Genomic DNA, 18,265 nt, shown 5'->3' with positions numbered 1-18,265 from the left:
ACTTACTTTAGAAGCTAGACAGACTGCTGAACTTCTACGTTAGATATATCTGAGCTCAAATCCCAGCTTTTCCACATATTAGCTATGTGACTGTGGAAAAATCTCTTGGGCCCAGTATTTTCATCTATAAAATGGGGATAAGAAAAACTTGGGCTCGGACTGGTTTTATCAAGTATAAAATAAGATTGCCATTAGCTGAGACATCTGGGTGGGATTAGGGGGAGGTGAACAGAATGTATTATGCATGTACAGGACCTTTATTTAAAATGTTGACATTTGTTTACCATGGATTTTTGCATTAATTTTTATTTTTATAAAATATTGAATTAAATATTATTTACTTTGATTACTGAGTTTTTTGGTATCCCTTTAAATTTTGACCCAGAGATAGTACCTCATTCACCTCACTCTAGTCCTAGCCCTGAAGCCAACAATTAGTGAAAATGTATTAGGGTCAATCACAATACTGAGCACTGTGATTTTACACATTTGCTTGTTAGTAAAATGTTTAGCACGATACCTAGCCCAGAGTAAGGCATTATCATCATTACCACCCATTACCATCATCATCACCATCACCCATCATCATCACCACCATCATCACCATCACTATCATCACCGTCATCACCACCATCAGCATTACCATCACCACCATCATCACCACCATCCTCATTACCATCACCACCATCACCATCACTATCATCATCATCACCACCATCGTCATTACCATCACCACCATTACCATCACTATCATCATCGTCACCACCATCCTCATTACCATCACCACCATCACCATCACTATCATCATCATCACCACTATCACCACCAACACCATCACCATTACCACCACCACCATCATCATCATCACCATCACTATCATCATCATCATCACTACCATTACCATCATCACCACTACCATTACCATCATCACCATCACCATCATGATCATCACCATCACTATCATAATTATTATTACCATAATAATCACCACCACCACCATCATCATTATCACCATCACTATCATCATCATCATCACTACCATTACCATCATCACCACTACCATTACCATTATCACCATCACCATCATCATCATCACCATCACTATCATAATTATCATTACCATAATAATCCCCATCACTACCATCATCATTACCACTGTCATTACCATCACCACCATCACCATCACTACTATCATCATCACCACCATCACCACCATCAGCATCACCATCACTACCATCATCATCACCACCGTCATTACCATCACGACCTTCACCATCACTACTATCATCATCATCATCATCACCATCATCATTGCCATCAGTACCATCATCATCACCATCACTATCATCTTCATCACCACCATCACCATCATCATTACCCCCACCATCATCATCATCACCATCACTATCGTAATTATTATTACCATAATAATCATCATCACCATTGCTACCATCATTGTCATCATCATTACTCTCATTGTGATTTTCTAAGATATCCTAAATAAATTTCCTAATATTTCCAAGTTGCAGTTGCCTCATTTTTATTACAAGGCTAATATTGCCCCCTTATAAGGTGTAAAACTTAAACAAGGTTGTTTTTGTTGTTGCTATCATTAATGTTTTTGCTGATTTCAATGTATGACCTGACTCCACAGCAAATCCAAAGAGTGCTTGTCAAGAAATCAGACATTTCTAATGAACATGGAGACTAGCCAGACAGAGAGATAAAGCAGGACCATGCTGGATCCTGGGCTGGCTTTTGCACAGCTGCCTAAAATCTTCACACAAAGAAGCATGTACTGTTCTCAGAGCTGACATTTCCATGGTCATAAAGCTCAGTGTTGTTCCAGTTCAGGAAGCTGATGAGTCATGGGGTAGAGGCCGTCGGAAGAGGAAGGAGGCTTACTCTTTTTTTTTTTTTTCCTTACCATTTTCATTACTTCTCAGCTGATTTTCAATATACAACAGGAAAGGAATATAATGACCTCCTACTCACTGTCCCACCCAGAAAACCTCAAATGACTAATTGCCTTTTTTCCTAAAATGGAAGAGTTATTTCATCTGCCTGAAGGTTTTACTTCCTTCTGCTATGCTTTTTCCCGGTAAGCCTTTTAATCTTGCAAAGCACAGCCATATAAACAAATAAGGGAGAAAACAGGAAGATGGAAACTTTCCAAGTTATCCCACTTTGAATCTCACTTGACAAACAGGGACGCATGGTTTTGATAAAGGGTGTGAGGATTGTGATTTGACCTTCCACTTGCCACTGTGTAAAATGTAAACACAACGTACTTTCTCACAATTAAAAGGTATCGATTCCCCAGCAGCCCCTGAGGGGGCTGAATAATCTTTTTCCTCAATGGATGCAGCATGATCCCTGTTATCAACTGGTTATATCCAATCAGAAGTAAACCACGCCAAGCTGGGTGGGGGAATGCAACGGCTTTGCGCTTTCAGAAGTTATATAAGTGGGGAGAAGTATCACATCTATTTTGAAAATAGTTGTTTGGTGTGTTTTTACGATACACCGTGGTGTTATAATAGGCGATATCGGATTCAGTAGTTTAAAGTAACAAGAACATTTTTCTCCCTTATTTAAGAGTCTAGGTTGGCAGTCCAGAATTGGAATGGTGGCTTGATGGTATTGGGGATGCATCCTGTTGCTATGCCATCTATTCCATGTTACCCTTTTCAGCTTAACTAAAGATTGATTCACCACCATGTCTGTGTTTCAGCTGAAGAAGAGAAAAATAGGAAGGGAAAATAGATTTCCTAAGTCTCAAAGGCATGGATTAATGTGCAAACATCACACCCACTAGTGTCTTATTGGCCGTCACCCTGTTCCGTGGCCACACCTAGATGCAAGGTGGCTGGAGAAAGTAGTCTTTAGCTGAGTGACCATGTGCCCAGCAAAATTTGCTATTGCAAAATGGAGGATGGCTATAGTGGGATTCACTATGAGTTCTGGCCACAGTTGAGTTGAATAAATGTTTCCCCTAGAATGGAGACAACATCCTAGTTGGGTTCCCTCCATCCCTGAGCCACTTGGGTTGTGATGATAATTGATAGTGGTGATTAAAATGACAGGAATAAAGATAGCAGCAGCTAACATTTACTCACTTCTTCCTTTATGCCTCTTTGTACTAAGTGCTTCGTAAACATTATGCATTCTATCTTCAGGATAATCCTACAGGATCAATAGTATAATTATCCCAATTTTACCCATGAAGAAATGGAACTGCATCAAGTTCAGAAACTTGCCCAAGGTCATGTAACTAGCATGTGGCCAAATGAAACCCATGTGTCTCTATGTCCAAAGTTATTCTCTTAACCACTTTACTCAGGTATTAACAGTAGTCTGAGATGCGTCAGTATTTCACAAAACAGAACTAAACTGACAAAGTTCCCCTTAACCAGATCATCTGAGCCAGCTAAGAAGTGTTTGGGGCTTGAATACTATCAATGAAGATATCAGTGTAGATTGGTTGTTTCATTTGTCAAAGACTAATAAGTTTTTCTTCCTTACAGAGAACTTGATTAATTTTTAAAAAGAGGGAAAATGAATGAATATTTATTAAGTGCAATTTGTTCAGTGTATCAGCTCTTTCTAAACATGGCTTCCAGAGTGAGAGAGAAATAACCAAAGGGACCATTAGTTGAGTAAAGTTTGGGAGATTAGGATGAAAGGCTACGCTCTCCATGGTGTCTTTGCTGGTGCTGATAGAAGCCCTAGGCCAAGAGTAGAGCAGGGAAATCCCTGTCCCCTCCTAAAGGTGGGGGTCTCAGGCACCCCGCTGAGGCTTGATGATGCTGAATCAGTGAGCAACATGGAATCTGGGGCAGTCTAATGCAAGGGTCAAGGTGTACTAAGTGAGAGTACATGATGAGGAGGAGTTAGAGATGTGGGTCTCTAGCAATAAAGAGCTCCATCCAAGAACTGAACAGAAAAGCTAAGCCAGTGAGCATGATGCACAAAGGATGGGTTCTGAGGTGCAGCTGCTGTCGTCTTCATGCATCAGCACATTAAAATGTTTGGGAAGAGAAGGGGAATAGAACATCCCTCCCCTCCCCACAAACAGATGGGTAATTAGATCGAGGGTGGGAGCCAGATGCTGTACTTCCCCTGAGACCAGCACCAGAGGGAATGGGCTGGCTCTGCAGAAGACATTTCCGTTCCTGAAAAGGGATATAATGATGGGGAAAGAATCAGGACTTTAGGATCTTGCAGGGAGGGGTAACAACGGAGGGGGAGTGCGTCCTTCTTCCATGTTAATACTCTGCAGCCCCCTCTCTGTGCACTAAAGAACCAAGCGCCAGGTGAGCACTGTGCTTAAGAGATTCCACCTGACTATAACCCTGTCAAAATGACATTTCAGGAAAACCTGCTTGTTAGATCCTGCCAGAGCTATGTCTGCTGGTGTTTGTTTCAGTGGCCTGTTTTCTGTGTTTTTTGGTACAATGCTATAGACACTTCCCCAGAGGTATAAGAAGTGCTCAGCTAAGTCCCATCTGAGAAGCAGCATCCTCTGAACTATAAGACACAGTCTGATATAACATGTCTTTAATGCTGACTCAGCTGCAATTATTTGCTATTAATCCAAAATAGATTCTTACAGAAAACTTCTTCAAACATTGCCCAACACTACTTCACAATGATGATGAATTTGGGCTTGGCAAAGAGGCTGGTGAGGAAGTCTAAGATCAGTTCCTACAGTCCTCATGGGGTCAACTGACACACCTCTCTCACCCTGGACCATTCTTTGTTTTTTTCAACTGAGTCAAAAGCCAGTGATAACTCAAAACCTGCAACAACTTAAATCAGTAGTTTAATGAGCGTAAGTATTTGTAAGATGTAGAATATTCTCTGAAATCAAGAACAGCAGTATAGGTAGCACCAATGCTCTGTGGTGGGACAGCCCAAGACAACTGGAAAGGAGGGAACTTGGGCTACCTTTGGGAGATAAAACATGAAATTAACCCACAAAGAATAGTCAAAAACTGTTAACAGACGGAAGCAGATATCAAGAGCAGAAAGAGTACAGACAGTTATTAATATATTAACTGAATTAACCTACCTAAGATCCAATGTGGAATCAGAAGATAGGGCCCGGTAAGTCTCGAGTAAACAAACAAACAAAAAATAGTTGGCATGGCCCAATGGAAGCCCTGTTTAAGGAAGACTTTGCTTCAGCCAAGAGACTTAGAGTATCCTGAGGCAGATGGACACATGGGGTGGTCTCAGCTAAAGGTCATTAAACCTGCAAGCCTGAGTCCTTCTGTAGCCAAGGACATGCCTAATCAGCACCTTCATTTTTACCAATAATTTGATTATCTTCTCAGCATGAATTGATTTTCTGTTCCTCTGAACTTCTTCCCATTATTGCTTAATTTTTATGGGGTCAACTACTTATTATTGTCTTTATTTCAAAGTAGACTTTAATCTGCTTGATGCCAAGAACCATATAATAACTTTTTTTTTTTATATAACCCTCTTTTCATGTAGTACTGAAATTAAGCATTTGCTTTAAAAAAATGTATTTATAGGCTAATTTTAAAACAGAACAATTTATTGATCATACAAACATTTAGTTAAAGCTTTTTGACCTTGGGGTATTGTTCCAGAACACTGCAGAATTCTAGAATGTTAGATTATCTCTAAAGTTCTGAATTATATCCCCACCCTGCCCCTTGACTGGTTGTTAACCAGTCTCTCTCCACATAGAGCACAAAGTCTCACTGACATGAAACTCTAACTTAAATATGTTTTTTATATATACATATATTTAACTTTGATTGTATATATCAAAATCCCCATTTGATGGAGTCTTGAAAATTGACTTTTAAAACATTTACAAACATCCTTGGTGATTCTGATGCCCAGGAAAGTTTGAGAACTGCTGGTTTCAGGCCAAGCTCTTCATTTCACAAATAAGAATATTGAAACAGATAAGGCCATGCTTGCCCAGCTAGCTCGCAGCAGAGGCTGGGCTAGGACATACTTCAACACAGTACTGGTCTCATTCTGAAGTTTACCACTTCCTATTAAAGCATGAGGAAGTCATGTCCTTAATGAGGTTAATCAGTGCCGTTTCACTTCTATGAAATACTCTTCTACTTCCTCAATGCTCCTTTCAGTGGAACACAATCTGCTAGAAATGGTTGCCTCATCCCTTTCTGAAATTTTTGACATGATTGACCCTCCAGCTCATACACTACCTTCTTTTTGATTAATGGAAAAGGTTCTGGTAAATTTGTATATATCACTTGCATCCTAGATAATGATATAAAGTGGTTTTGTTAAATTGGCAGAACTAAAGTTTTAAATTTCTCCTTCCCTCTTCCTCAATCATGTTCAAGGCTAAGATCAGCTGTGCTCAAACTTCTATAATTCTCTCAGTTTATAGACACAATCGTTTTTATTGCCAAAATCAGCAGTCCTTTGAGTTTCACCGTGCCACGCGCAATGTTCACATCAGCAGTTGCTTGAGATTACCGTGCCCTCAGATCATGACTTGCCCTTTGATCACTTATTTGGCCACCCACATGTTGAGGGAAAGTTTTATAAATTATGTCCTGGAGGTTGCCGTGAGATGAGGGATTGCAGTAGTCTGGTTGTTTCATAAGAGCTAAATTGGACTTGGGCAGGAAAGAGATGAAAAGCCAGACTGAACAAGGGCCTTGCAGTTCATGGCATCTGAAGTGAAGGAGTTGAAATCTGCTTTAAAGATAAATCAACATAAGGCTGGCCAATTTATATCCAAATTCTACATCTTCCCCCTTACTAGAGGAATGTTAAGAGGAAGGCATATTAAAATATGTACTTTTAAACTATTTGATTTTTACCTTAAATTTGTCTTTCAGCAGTAAAAACCAAAATTATTGCAAATGTGACCCATGTAATACCTAACAAGGGTGTGTGATCAATTTTTCAGTTGAATGTGTCATTAATAATGAACTCTTGGTAGATGTGTTGCTATTAGTTTGAAATAGTTTTCCAGGTCGTCTAAGTTGTCACTGTTGCTTCGGAGAAGGCCATTGTGCAAGGTGGTGTGATCAGATGTGCTTCTGGTCTTTATCAAATCAAGGATGGCAGGTGCACGGCAGAGATGCTACCACCACTTCCTCACGCCCTATCTCTGGTAGGCACCATTACTGCCCTCTTTTCCAATGAGACTAGTAGGGTTTCAAAATTGTTCTCAAACCAGAGCCATTGAATAGTGCCAGCACATGAAACTAAAGCCCTTTAATTCTTGAGTCAACACATGTATGAGCCTTGGTGCTGAAATCTGATAAGAAAGTCTTCGTTTTAAAAAGATATGCCATGGGGCACAGTGGCTCACACCTGTAATCCCAGTACTTTGGAGGCCAAGATGGATCACTTAAGGCCAGGAGTTCAAGATCAGCCTAGGCAACAGAGCAAGACCCCATGTCCACAACAAATAAATAAATAGCTGGTCCTGGTGGCATGCACTTGTAATTCTAGCTACTCAGGAGGCTGAGGTGGGAGAATCACTTGAGCCCAGGAGTTCAAGGCAGCAGTGAGCCATGACTGTGCCACTGCACTCCAGCCTGGGTGATAAAGTGAGACTCTGTCCCAAAGAAAAACCCAAACCAAAAAACCCACACAAATGGCAAGAAAGATATGGAAACTTTTGGCTTCCTTGGCTAGACTGCCATCCAAGTGATGTGAAATCCTGAACGTAAGTCCACGAGGGACCCAGGTGAACCCACTTACAAGATGGGCTGTACCTAGAAAGATGGGACAGTTTGGTAGGCCAAGATGAGTGGGAACCACAGTAATGTATTCCTGCTTCCTCACTCCTGAGTCATTCCAAGGGAAATATAAAGATGATGTCATCCTCCTTGAAATGTAGTTTGGACGTTTTTTCTAGGATCCTTGTTTTTCTACAGAACAAGAGGCTATCCATTCCAAAGGTGAACTTTGAAAATGCTGAATTCTAGAATGATTGGCAGTTGGCTCTCTGACTTCTAGTCACTAGAGATTGGGGTTGGAACACAGATAAGGGTAAATTGTTTCAGGGGGAAGCGGGAGGTTGCAGAGAAAAAAAAAATCATGATGTGATCCAGTATATAGATATTTCACTGAAGGGCTGAAATAAGAGAATTGGCTGACAAGAAAAGACTCTGGGCTTCAAAAAACCCTGGAGACAAGAAATGGCTATTGAGGAAATCTGGTAAAAAAAAAAAAAAAAAAAAAAAAGTGGGGGGACTTATGAGAAATTTGCTAAGCAGTTGTTGAACCGAGAGCCGGGGCTGGAGATAATTTCTATAATTAGATCCCAGGGATTTTAACAAGGGCAGCTTCATTAAGAAACAAAGGGATAAAACTAACATCTAAATGTAAATCACATTGCTTGGTTAAAGAGTCACTGGCCAGGATGGGGATGAAAACAAGTCACTTCTGGATTGGTGGGTTAATCTAGGAAAGCCAGCATTGAGAACACAAGCAGGCAATATCCTGCACCTTGAATACAGCATGACTGCTGAGATTTCTTCATCCTCTGCACTAATAGAGAAAATTAAAGTCTCTACTGCATCACTGGTCCACACAGCCTCATCCAGGCTCTGGGCCTAGAGAAAGCGCCAGAGAGAAACAAACAAACAAAAATTGACATGACTGGATTCCCAGCCTTCAGGCACCACTTTGCTGGTCACCCTTGCCATTGCCTCACCCAGAATAAGTTTATAGGATCCTGATATTCTTGGGACACGTGGCTTCTTCATCTCCCTATCCCTCTCCAACTCACACTGCCATGTCAAAGGCAGAACAGAACCTCCACAGTCAGTTAAGATTCAAAATCAGTGATTACTAACACGAAAGGTAATATGAAGTGCAAACTATATGCTTGTCTAGGACACCCAGGAATGCAGACTTATACTTGTGAGTGATGTCAACATAAATATAGGCCCCAAAGACAGCCCCATTCCTTGGGGTCTTCTTCCTTTTTCAGCTACTCACAGCACCATGTTCCAGGTAGCATTGGATACCCATGCAGTCTTCATTCTCTCTCTCCCTCTCCCCTTTGTCTGCTTTGTACGTTTTTGAAAGTTGATTTTCTCTGTGTAAGTGCAGGCCTTACCCTATATTTCAATTTCAAATTAATTTAGTAGTTCACTCTTTCATTCTTTAATAAGTTAATTTATTTATCTAATGTCCATAGGGCTCACTTAGGTCTTTGGCACGGGAGATATAAAAAGAAATCAGACAATGGAGGCTTCAAGGAGCGCAGAGTCTCACATGGAACGTTCTGACCTGATGTCCTCTCTGTCTTTGGCTTTCATCAGCAGAATACCTCCTATCTTGTGAGACACAGCAGTCTACTGAGAGAGCATCCAGTCTCACTCCTGAATCTACCCTTCATTACTCGCTCTTTTCTTTCTTTTTTTTTTTTTTTAAGATGGAGTTTCACTCTGTCTCCCAGGCTGGAGTGCAGTTGTACAATCTTGGCGCACTGCAACCTCCGCCTCCCAGGTTCAAGCAATTCTCCTGTCTCGGCCCTCCTGGGATTACAGGCATCCACCAACATGCCTGGCTAATTTTTGTGTTTTTGTGGAGACAGGGTTTCACCATGTTGGTCAGGCAGGTCTCGAACTCCTGACCTCAGGTGATGTGCCCGCCTCAGCCTTCCAAAGTGCTGGGATTACAAGCATGAGCCACCATGCCTGGCTGATTACTTAGTCTCTTTATCGACATTTTCAGCTCTGCTAGAAGCTTCCACATTCTTCAAGCTCTACCTCTGTAACTCCAGCCTCCAATTTCTCTACTTCACACTAGGGGTCACCATACTTATCTTTCTATCTTTCATTGATTTGCCAAGAAAAAAACCAAAAAACATTCCCTCAACTCTCCTCACCTCAGATACCCCCAATGCATTTCATTCTTTAAAGGCATTTCTTTATATTAAAAAGAACACACGTGTGTGCATGCATACACATACACCACACACATATATGCTCATACATACACTACATGCGTATATGCACACATACACCACATATGCATGTACACACACGCCCCTGGGTTATATTGCTTTGGTTTTGGCCTAGCTGCCTTTTATCCTCATCAGTCTTCAATGACTGAGGAAGGAGGGTTTTTGCTACAAGATGTAAAAACATAGCCGTACTTCAATTGGCAGTGGCAGTATCATGCTCTGGCAGGGAGTGCTCTGCTGGGAGGGTAGTGTTCCAGCCAGCTAGTGTAGGAAACAATGAGACAAGGCAGTGTTGACTCATCAGATCATGATGAACACTTCAAAGGGAGAAAGACCTCTCTGTGCTGGATGGAGGTTATCTTTCCAAATTCCAAGAGGCAGAATCACAAAGCAAGAGACGGGGCAAAAGCCAACACAAAACCCTTGAGTCTCTAAGCAATGGTAAAACCCACAGACCCCTGCTGAGGAATGCAGCCATAGGGAATTCCTTGCATGGTCCTTACAATCTTCACGATTGAACCAGTGACCAGCAACTTAAAAAGAAGCCTTTTAAAACTGGCTGTTTCATGACCTGGTGTGGTGGCTCATGCCTGTAATCCTACCACTTTGGGAGGCCGAGGCGGGCAGATCGCCTGAGGTCAGGAGTTTAAGACCAGCCTGGTCAACATAGTGCAACTCCGTCTCTACTAAAAATACAAAAATTAGCTGGGTGTGGTGGTAGGCACCTGTAATACCAGCTACTGAGGAGGCTGAGGCAGGAGAATTGCTTAAACCTAGAAAGTGGAGGTTGCAGCGAGCCAAGATCGTGATACTGTACTCCAGCCTGGGAGATAGATCAAGTCTCCTTCTCAGAGTCTCAAAAACAAACAGACAAATAAAACAAAACAAAACAAAACACAAATTGGCTGATTCATGCCACCGAGGCAGCATGTCATACGATCTCTGCCCAGTAGACAGAAAGGTAGCTAATTAATGCAACAGAATCCTATCTTTTTGGGGAGTTGAAGGGATACAGCAGTAATTGGAAGAACCAAAGAAGACAGGGAAGTTGAATCATGAGTATATCGATGACCACAGAGGAGGGAGCAACGGAGGCTATTTCTGGGAAAATGGCAAGGTGACCAGTGCTACAACTGCTCCTCACTAATTCAGTGTCCTCTCCATAAACATTTCTTGAGTAGCCATTTTGTGTCAGGCACTCTCCTGCCTGAATGCTTTTTGTCCCTGAGGAGTGAATCCCCAAATTCTAATTCCATCAAGATAAGATGGAATAGATGGGATAAGTGTCTCCTTACATGTTCTCTGTCCCCTTTCCATAGACTTAACTCACCCAAACCAGGTGAGTCTGTTCTACATGACTTGAAAGTACCTAACTCATACAAATTTAAAAGCACTGGGAAATTTGGAGTTCCAGGTGTGATAGAATGAGATATGATCTTAATTCTTTGCCCATTTGCAGTATTTGTAAACGTTCATCACCTTGCCATGGTCTTACAGTTGGGTTATCCTTGTAACTTAGTTTGACCAGCAGGTACTATTGGATGTAGTTCAAGCAAAGGCTTGAGATGTGTTTGTGTGGTTGGGCTTGCCTCTTTTATTTCTGCTATCCCTAGAAAAATAAGAGACACAGGGAGCAGACCTTAGCCCAACCCATAGTTTAGAGTTAAGCCCAGCAGAGGCCCAGCTTAGAGCAGCCACATTCCAGATAACACTCGGGTGTGTATGCCAGAAATAAATGCTTGTTGTGGTAAAGGACTGAAATTTTGCAGTGTTTTTGACCCAGAGGGTAATAAGAAATCTGAGAGAATCGGCAAGCTAGAGATTCTGAAAAAGGGCTTTTGTGACAATGACTTTTACATTCACAGTTTGCATGGTAGGTATTTGATAAGCATTTTAAACAGAGCAGCTTGGTTTTGATTGCATCAAATGTCAAAGGTTTGTCATTGACCTCAACATAAGCCAGTTCTGGGGCTCACTCTGATTGCCAAGGCTCAGACGTACCAATATGAAAATTCACAGCATCCTAGGTCTAGTATTAGTCTCTACAGAGTGCCTGGCTGAACTTGCAGGCACAGATCGCATTTACACATTGTCTTACTTTGTCCCACAACATCTCTACAATAAGTGTAAGAGTATTACTGTATTACTGTATCCATTCTTACATTGCTATATAGAAGTGTCTGAGACTGGGTAGTTTATAAAGAAGAGAGGTTTAATTGGCTCATGGTTCTACAGGCTTTACAGGAAGCATGATGCCAATGTCTGCTCTGCTTGTGGGGAGGCTTAGGGAAGCTTCTAGTCATGGCGGAAGGTGAAAGGGAAGCAGGCACATCACATGGCTAGAGCAGAAGCAAGACAGAGCAAAGTGGGAGGTGCTATGTGCTTTTAAATGACCAGATCTCATGAGAACTCACTCACTATCATGAGGACAGTACCAAGAAGATGGTAGTAATCCATTCAGGAGAAATCTGCCCCTATGATCCACTCAGCTCCCACCAGGCCCCACCTCCAATGCTGGGGATTGCAATTCAACATGAAATTTGGGTGGGGACAAATATCCAAACCATATCCATTACCAACATTTCAGAAAGAAGTAGGCCAAGGTTCAGAGAAGGTGAGGGTCCTGCCCAAGATCTCACATATGGAAAGTAGCAAAAGTGATCTTAAACCCAGATCTGACGATCTCTAAAACCATGCACTTATCTCTGTAGGCCTGAGTGAGAATTTATCTGTAAGAGAAAGGAGGAGGAAAGCCACAAATATGTCTAATGAATATAGTTGTCATCAAGCACCATTACCTTCACTGAAACCATCAGATTCTACGTTCGATGGTACTTTATTTTCCTCCAAAAGTAACTACCACGTTTTACTTACTTCAAGATCTCTGAGCAGAGTTCTGCTTTCCCTACAGAATAGGATGAATCAGCCCTCTAATTTCTTTTTGCTATAATAGAGATGCCTTTCAACTCCCCCTCCTTTAGATTCAAAAGAAGTTCTCCTAAGGTCTCAGAGATACTGACACTACAGTTCCCTGGACACCTGTGCATCCTGAAGAAGTCAAAATACATTAGGATTAAAGAGTTCATATTTTATTTCTGAAAGGACTCCTTTTCAACACTTATGAGAAATACAGCAACTACTATTACTTACTGACCTTATTCAACAGGTCTTGAATTTGACGTTCCCAGTCTCAGTAAGTTAATGATCTGTGCATGCTGTCCTGCTCATCACTGAGACAGAGGCTGGGCACAAAAAGGAGAGGGCATGAAGACACAGGTGTTCTGGCTTTGCAAGCAGCTAAGTAGGAATATTGCAGATACTGGAGAGCTGTGACAATTGTGCTGTAAGTCCCTGGGTAAAAGCAGTGATTATAACATTAGCTAATAGTTACAGAGCCCATAGTGTGTTCCAAGCTCTGGGTAAAGTGTGTATAAAGCACACTATCCTGAAAAGTACATTTTGACTGAATTGCCTAGGTTTAAATATCAGCTCTATCCTGTTTAGTTGTGTAAGCCTTAGCAAGTTATGTAACCTCTTGATGCCTCCATCTTTTCATCTGTAAAGTGGGAATCATAGTTGAACCTACTTCTGACAGTTGTTACAAACAAATGAGTTAATAGATGAGCTGAAATAGTGACTGGCACGTAGCAAGTTGAAAATGAGTGTTAACTGTTATCGTTACCCCCACGTGATAATTTCAATAAATTTAGGAAAAAGGTGTCATTACCATCCTCATTTTACCGCTAAGAAATCTGAGGTTCTGAGAAGTTGAATATCTTATTCAAGATCACTCAGACGATAAGTAGCAGAGCCAGAATTTAAACTCAGTCCTGCCAGATTTGGAGGTACATTGTCTTAAACACATTAAAACAAGCAATTCAACTTCTGATAGCACAACACATTGCCAATGTGAAGACACAGGTGAATGATGTTTCAAATCTGGAGTGGTTCCGGGAATTTTGTTCAGCAAAGCAGTGTGGTTTTCAAATTACACTGGTTAATTCAATTGCAAGGGAAAGAAGGTTTTAGAGTTTAATCCAGGTTCCTTGCTCTTCCTTTCAAGCACTTCCCTTGAAATCCAAATTTAGAACATTTGGGGGGGTTTAATGGCCTCCCATGTGATTCAGGTGACCTGCCAGGTTTAGAAATCTGCTGGGACTTTTGAATTTATACAACTGTCTGAGATGGAAGGTCTTGTGGGCTGCCCAGTCCAGCTTCCCACCCATAGTAGGAAGTCCTTGTAGTCTAAGGAAGATCCTGCAAGACAACAGGGAAGCCTGGAGCCAAGATCAGCTATTGAACGAGTTCCAAGATTCCCAGAAACAGATCTGCCTTAGTATCCCTCCCTTGCTGAAGCCTTCAGTGAGGAAAGATAATAAAAAGCGTAGCCTCAGCCCAAATACTGTCATGGACTTCAGAGTGCAGCATCTGGGGTCTGTGTCAGTCATGTTCCCTGTGGGGGAGGCTCTGGGAGGCATATTCTCAGGGCTGCCATGCTTAGCAAATGAAACAGCTGATTTAAAGGAGTATCCCTTTCACTCAAGTTCATGGGGGTGTCCATCAGAGCTGTTTTATTTACTTATTCTCGCTGAAAGTCAACAGAAAGACTCTTCATTCTTCAATAAATATTGGAAAATGGAGGGAATATTAGGGCTATTTGTAGAAGGAAGTTCATCAAGACAAGGAACAGAATTAGTTATAGGATTGTGATGAGTTTACTTGTATTTGTATGGAGTGCAGCCACAAGGAGACGGCCTGCAACTACTAGGTTGGTGCAAAAGTAATTGCAGTTTTTGCCATTACTTTCAATGGCAAATAGTTGGGAGGATAAGAATGGATTCCTTTGGCGGTATGAGACTGGCCTGAAAATCAGGAAAAATCTTCCGCATAGAATTGATAGTTGAAACCATGGAAATTCAGCTTTGAACATGGAGGAAGAGTCCCTAAGCCAAGGGATACAGGAAAAAGGCAAACAAGCAGATTCTCTGCTATGGCTCTGCTGACACTTTAGATTTTTTAGGACTTCTGAGCTCCAGAATTGTATGATAATAAATTTGTGGTATTTTAAGTCACTAAGTTTGGGGTAATTTTTTAATACAGCAACGGGAACCTAATACAGTTCTACAAGCAGAATATTGGAAAATGTCAACTTGTAGATATTATTGGCATAAATAATATTTTATCATTTATGAGATAAGAATTATTATTTATAAAATAAGGATAAATTCTTATTTTACAGAGCTTGTGTAATTGGTTTATATGAATTAATTCATTTACCTTCCTACAAAGCATTATTATCTCCATTTTATAGTTGGGTAAAGTGAGATTACTTTTTTCTAATAAATTGCCTAAGATCATACACTTATTAGCTAATAAGTGCTGAAGCTAGAAGTTAATCCAGGGAAATATGGCTTCATATACCATACCCTTAAACAGAATGCTATACTTCCTGTTCCAGAGTGGTCCAATGGCAAGGAACAGCATTCAGACAGCAAGGTAAGAGGTGGGACTGAATGTTTTGCCATCCGTGATACCTATTTCAAGGCTGGGGTAGGAAAGGAAGAAAGTCAACAGTGTTGGAAGCTAAAGAGATTGAGAAGCATACACTGTGAATGGTCATTAGGAAGCCATTAGTAGCTCTTGAAGGGCTTATCTTAATGGAGAAAATTGGGTAGAACATTCAAAAAGGAAGGCAACGTTGCAGCAAAGGCTGAATGTGAGCATCCCATGTGGAGAGATGCATAAAAAAATAAAAGCACTTGCAAGAAAGGTAGAAAATGGATTTTTTTTTTTATTTTATGGTGTTTTTCATGAATTTCTTTTTTGACCTAAAGAAGGAAGGAGAATACCTGAAGAAGATGGAGAAGAAAGAACCAAATGCCAGAGAAGGCTCCTTGCATGGACCATTGGGGGAAGACTGGCTTAGCAAGAAAAGACTCTTGCCCCCAGGAGGAGAGCAGAGGGGGGCAAAATTGCTGCGGTGGGTGGAGAATGATGAGACATTCACACACAGCTTACGTGATCTACCATATCACCCTCCAAGAAGTGGGTCAGGGAGAGGGCTTAAAGACTGGAGATTCAGGGTGAGACAGCAGGATTTGAAATTGGACTGCGGTGTGTGAGCTGGAGACCTGGGGATGGGTGAATTGAGCATTCTTGAGGGAATACATTTATCAGGACACAAACTTTATTCACACAGGCTGATAATTAATTTAGTTTTGAGATATGCTGGTGAAAGGGAAAGTGGAATTTTATTATTTCCCTCCTTTTGAATCATTTTTAAATGACTAAGTGAAAGTTCACAACAGCTCAATGGAAAATATTCCCATAGAAATGGAGCCCTTTTGGAAACCACCTAGGATGGATATTTGTATGTATGCAGGCCAATCGCGGGAGGCCAGGGCTCCTGAGGCACCCGAGCTCCCTTTGTGCTGAAATGGCAAAATTTGGGGGTATGAGAAAAAAGCAGCAGCATATTTTGTCCTGGAGCACTAATTATGAAGCACCAGAAGGGTTTCAAGACACTCAATTAACAATGGGAGCAGTCAATAAGAACTTCCAGACATAGAGACTTTAATAAATCGTTGTTTCTTTTTGGCTCTCATGAATGCTCAGCCATGAAACAAGCAGATATTTTCTTGACTATGTTGAAAAATGAGGGCCAGAGAAGACAAGGAGGTTCTTGGGGACAAAGGTACCCCAAAAGGATACAGTTCACAGTTTGAGGGCTCTGACTCTGTATATGGTAGTTTGCTTGAACAAGTCAACAAAGTCTTTAAAGTCTGTTTCTTCCACTAGAGAACATGGAGACCATAACCTGTCTTCCTATATTCTTGGGAGGACTGAAAGAGATGTATGACTTAAGAGCTCCCCACAGTGTTACCATGAAATGAGCCCTCAAAAATCATATTTGCATTAGTTTTAAAGTACATTATTTGGTCCTCTAAGACTTAGTTGTGTTGTGTTTAATCATCTTCAATGCACCATCTTGTGTATAGCACTGGATAAATAAAAACCAGGCTGGATGGCTTCTGTTTACCCAGCTCCTCCCTTCACCACCTTTCTTTGGTCCCTGGAGATTGGTCTTTATGAACCCAGCCAAAGCACTCTGTGACCCTCTGGTTTTGACCAACAGACAAAACTCATTACAGAGTGAAGGCAGGGAAAAAAGGAATCAGGTGTTTATACTTGCTTCTTCCCTAGTGGGCCACTGAGGGCCAGCTGTATCTCTCAAAGGAAGGTCTCAGACATGTCAGGTGGCTTTCTGCACACATGCCTCACTGTCTCCAGTTCAGAAAGGGCTCTGTCCTCTCCTCTTAACCCTTCAGGCCAGGGCAGATAACTGTCTCTGCCATCACTAGCCCCTGGGGGCAGTGCCACCCCTTGTGGTTTCCCTATACTTCACCTATGCATTTATAAACTGTCCCTTTATAAAATATTCCATAAATGATTAAATTTGAGTATGACATCTATTTGCTGCTGCAAATATTACTTAAATATGACCCAAGGAAGTGGCCCCAAACAATGCTAGTATTCCAAGATTTCCTAAAATGGTCTCCAAAGTCCAGGTTTTTTTCTAATGACTGTGCCATGCTTCCCCCCTGCCAATTTCAGCCATGATCTGCTCTGATCTTACTGTTTTTCTCTTTCAAAAAACCAAGGCAGGAAAAGGCTCCCCACATACTCCTTGTTGGTCTGTGTATTAGTCTGTTCTCATCCTGGTAATAAAGATATACCTAAGACTGGGTAATTTATAAAAGAAAGAGGTTTAATTGACTCACATTTCCGCATGGCTTGGGAAGCCTCAGGAAACTATGATCATGGTGGAAGGGGAAGCAAACATATCCTTTTTCACATGGCAGCATCAAGGAGAAGTGCTGAGCAAAAGGGGGAAATGTCCCTTATAGAAACATCAGATCTCGTAAGAATTCACTATCATGAAAACAGCATGAGGGTAACCACCCCCATGATCCCATCACCTCCCACCAGGTCCCTCCCACCACATGTAGGGATTATAGGAACTATAATTCAAGATGAAATTTGGATAAGGACACAGCCAAATCATATTACTCTGTCCCTACTCTCCAAAATCCCATGTCCTCACATTTCAAAAGACAATTGTGCCCTATCAACAGTCCCCCAAAGTCATAACTCAGTCCAGCATTAACTGAAAACTCCAAGTCCATTGCCTCATCTGAGACAAGGCCTATAAGCCTGTAAAATCTAAAGCAAGTTAGGTACTTCCTAGATACAATGGGGGTACAGGCATTGTATAAATAAACCTGCTCCAAATGGGAGAAATTGGCCAAAACA

At 41.4% G+C, this 18,265-nt stretch overlaps 1 protein-coding gene and 1 long non-coding RNA gene across 3 annotated transcripts in view; one reads left to right on the top strand and one right to left on the bottom strand.

Annotated features, from left to right (window-relative positions):
- The window catches only part of CDH13 (cadherin 13), a 1,164,779-nt gene that overhangs the window by 794,433 nt on the left and 352,081 nt on the right, over positions 1-18,265 (bottom strand). The gene's annotated exons all lie outside the window — the stretch shown is intronic.
- LOC135968997 (uncharacterized) overlaps positions 7,855-18,265 on the top strand; it is a 36,485-nt gene continuing 26,074 nt past the window's right edge. The window contains exon 1 of the long non-coding RNA XR_010584048.1: positions 7,855-8,025. This is a non-coding gene — a long non-coding RNA (uncharacterized lncRNA). The remainder of the gene's footprint in view (positions 8,026-18,265) is intronic.

This window comes from Macaca fascicularis, chromosome 20 (assembly GCF_037993035.2).
Source record: "Macaca fascicularis isolate 582-1 chromosome 20, T2T-MFA8v1.1".
Taxonomy (NCBI): Eukaryota; Metazoa; Chordata; class Mammalia; order Primates; family Cercopithecidae; genus Macaca; species Macaca fascicularis.
Note: the sequence above shows the minus strand (reverse complement) of the source record. Positions and strands in the feature narration are given on the sequence as shown.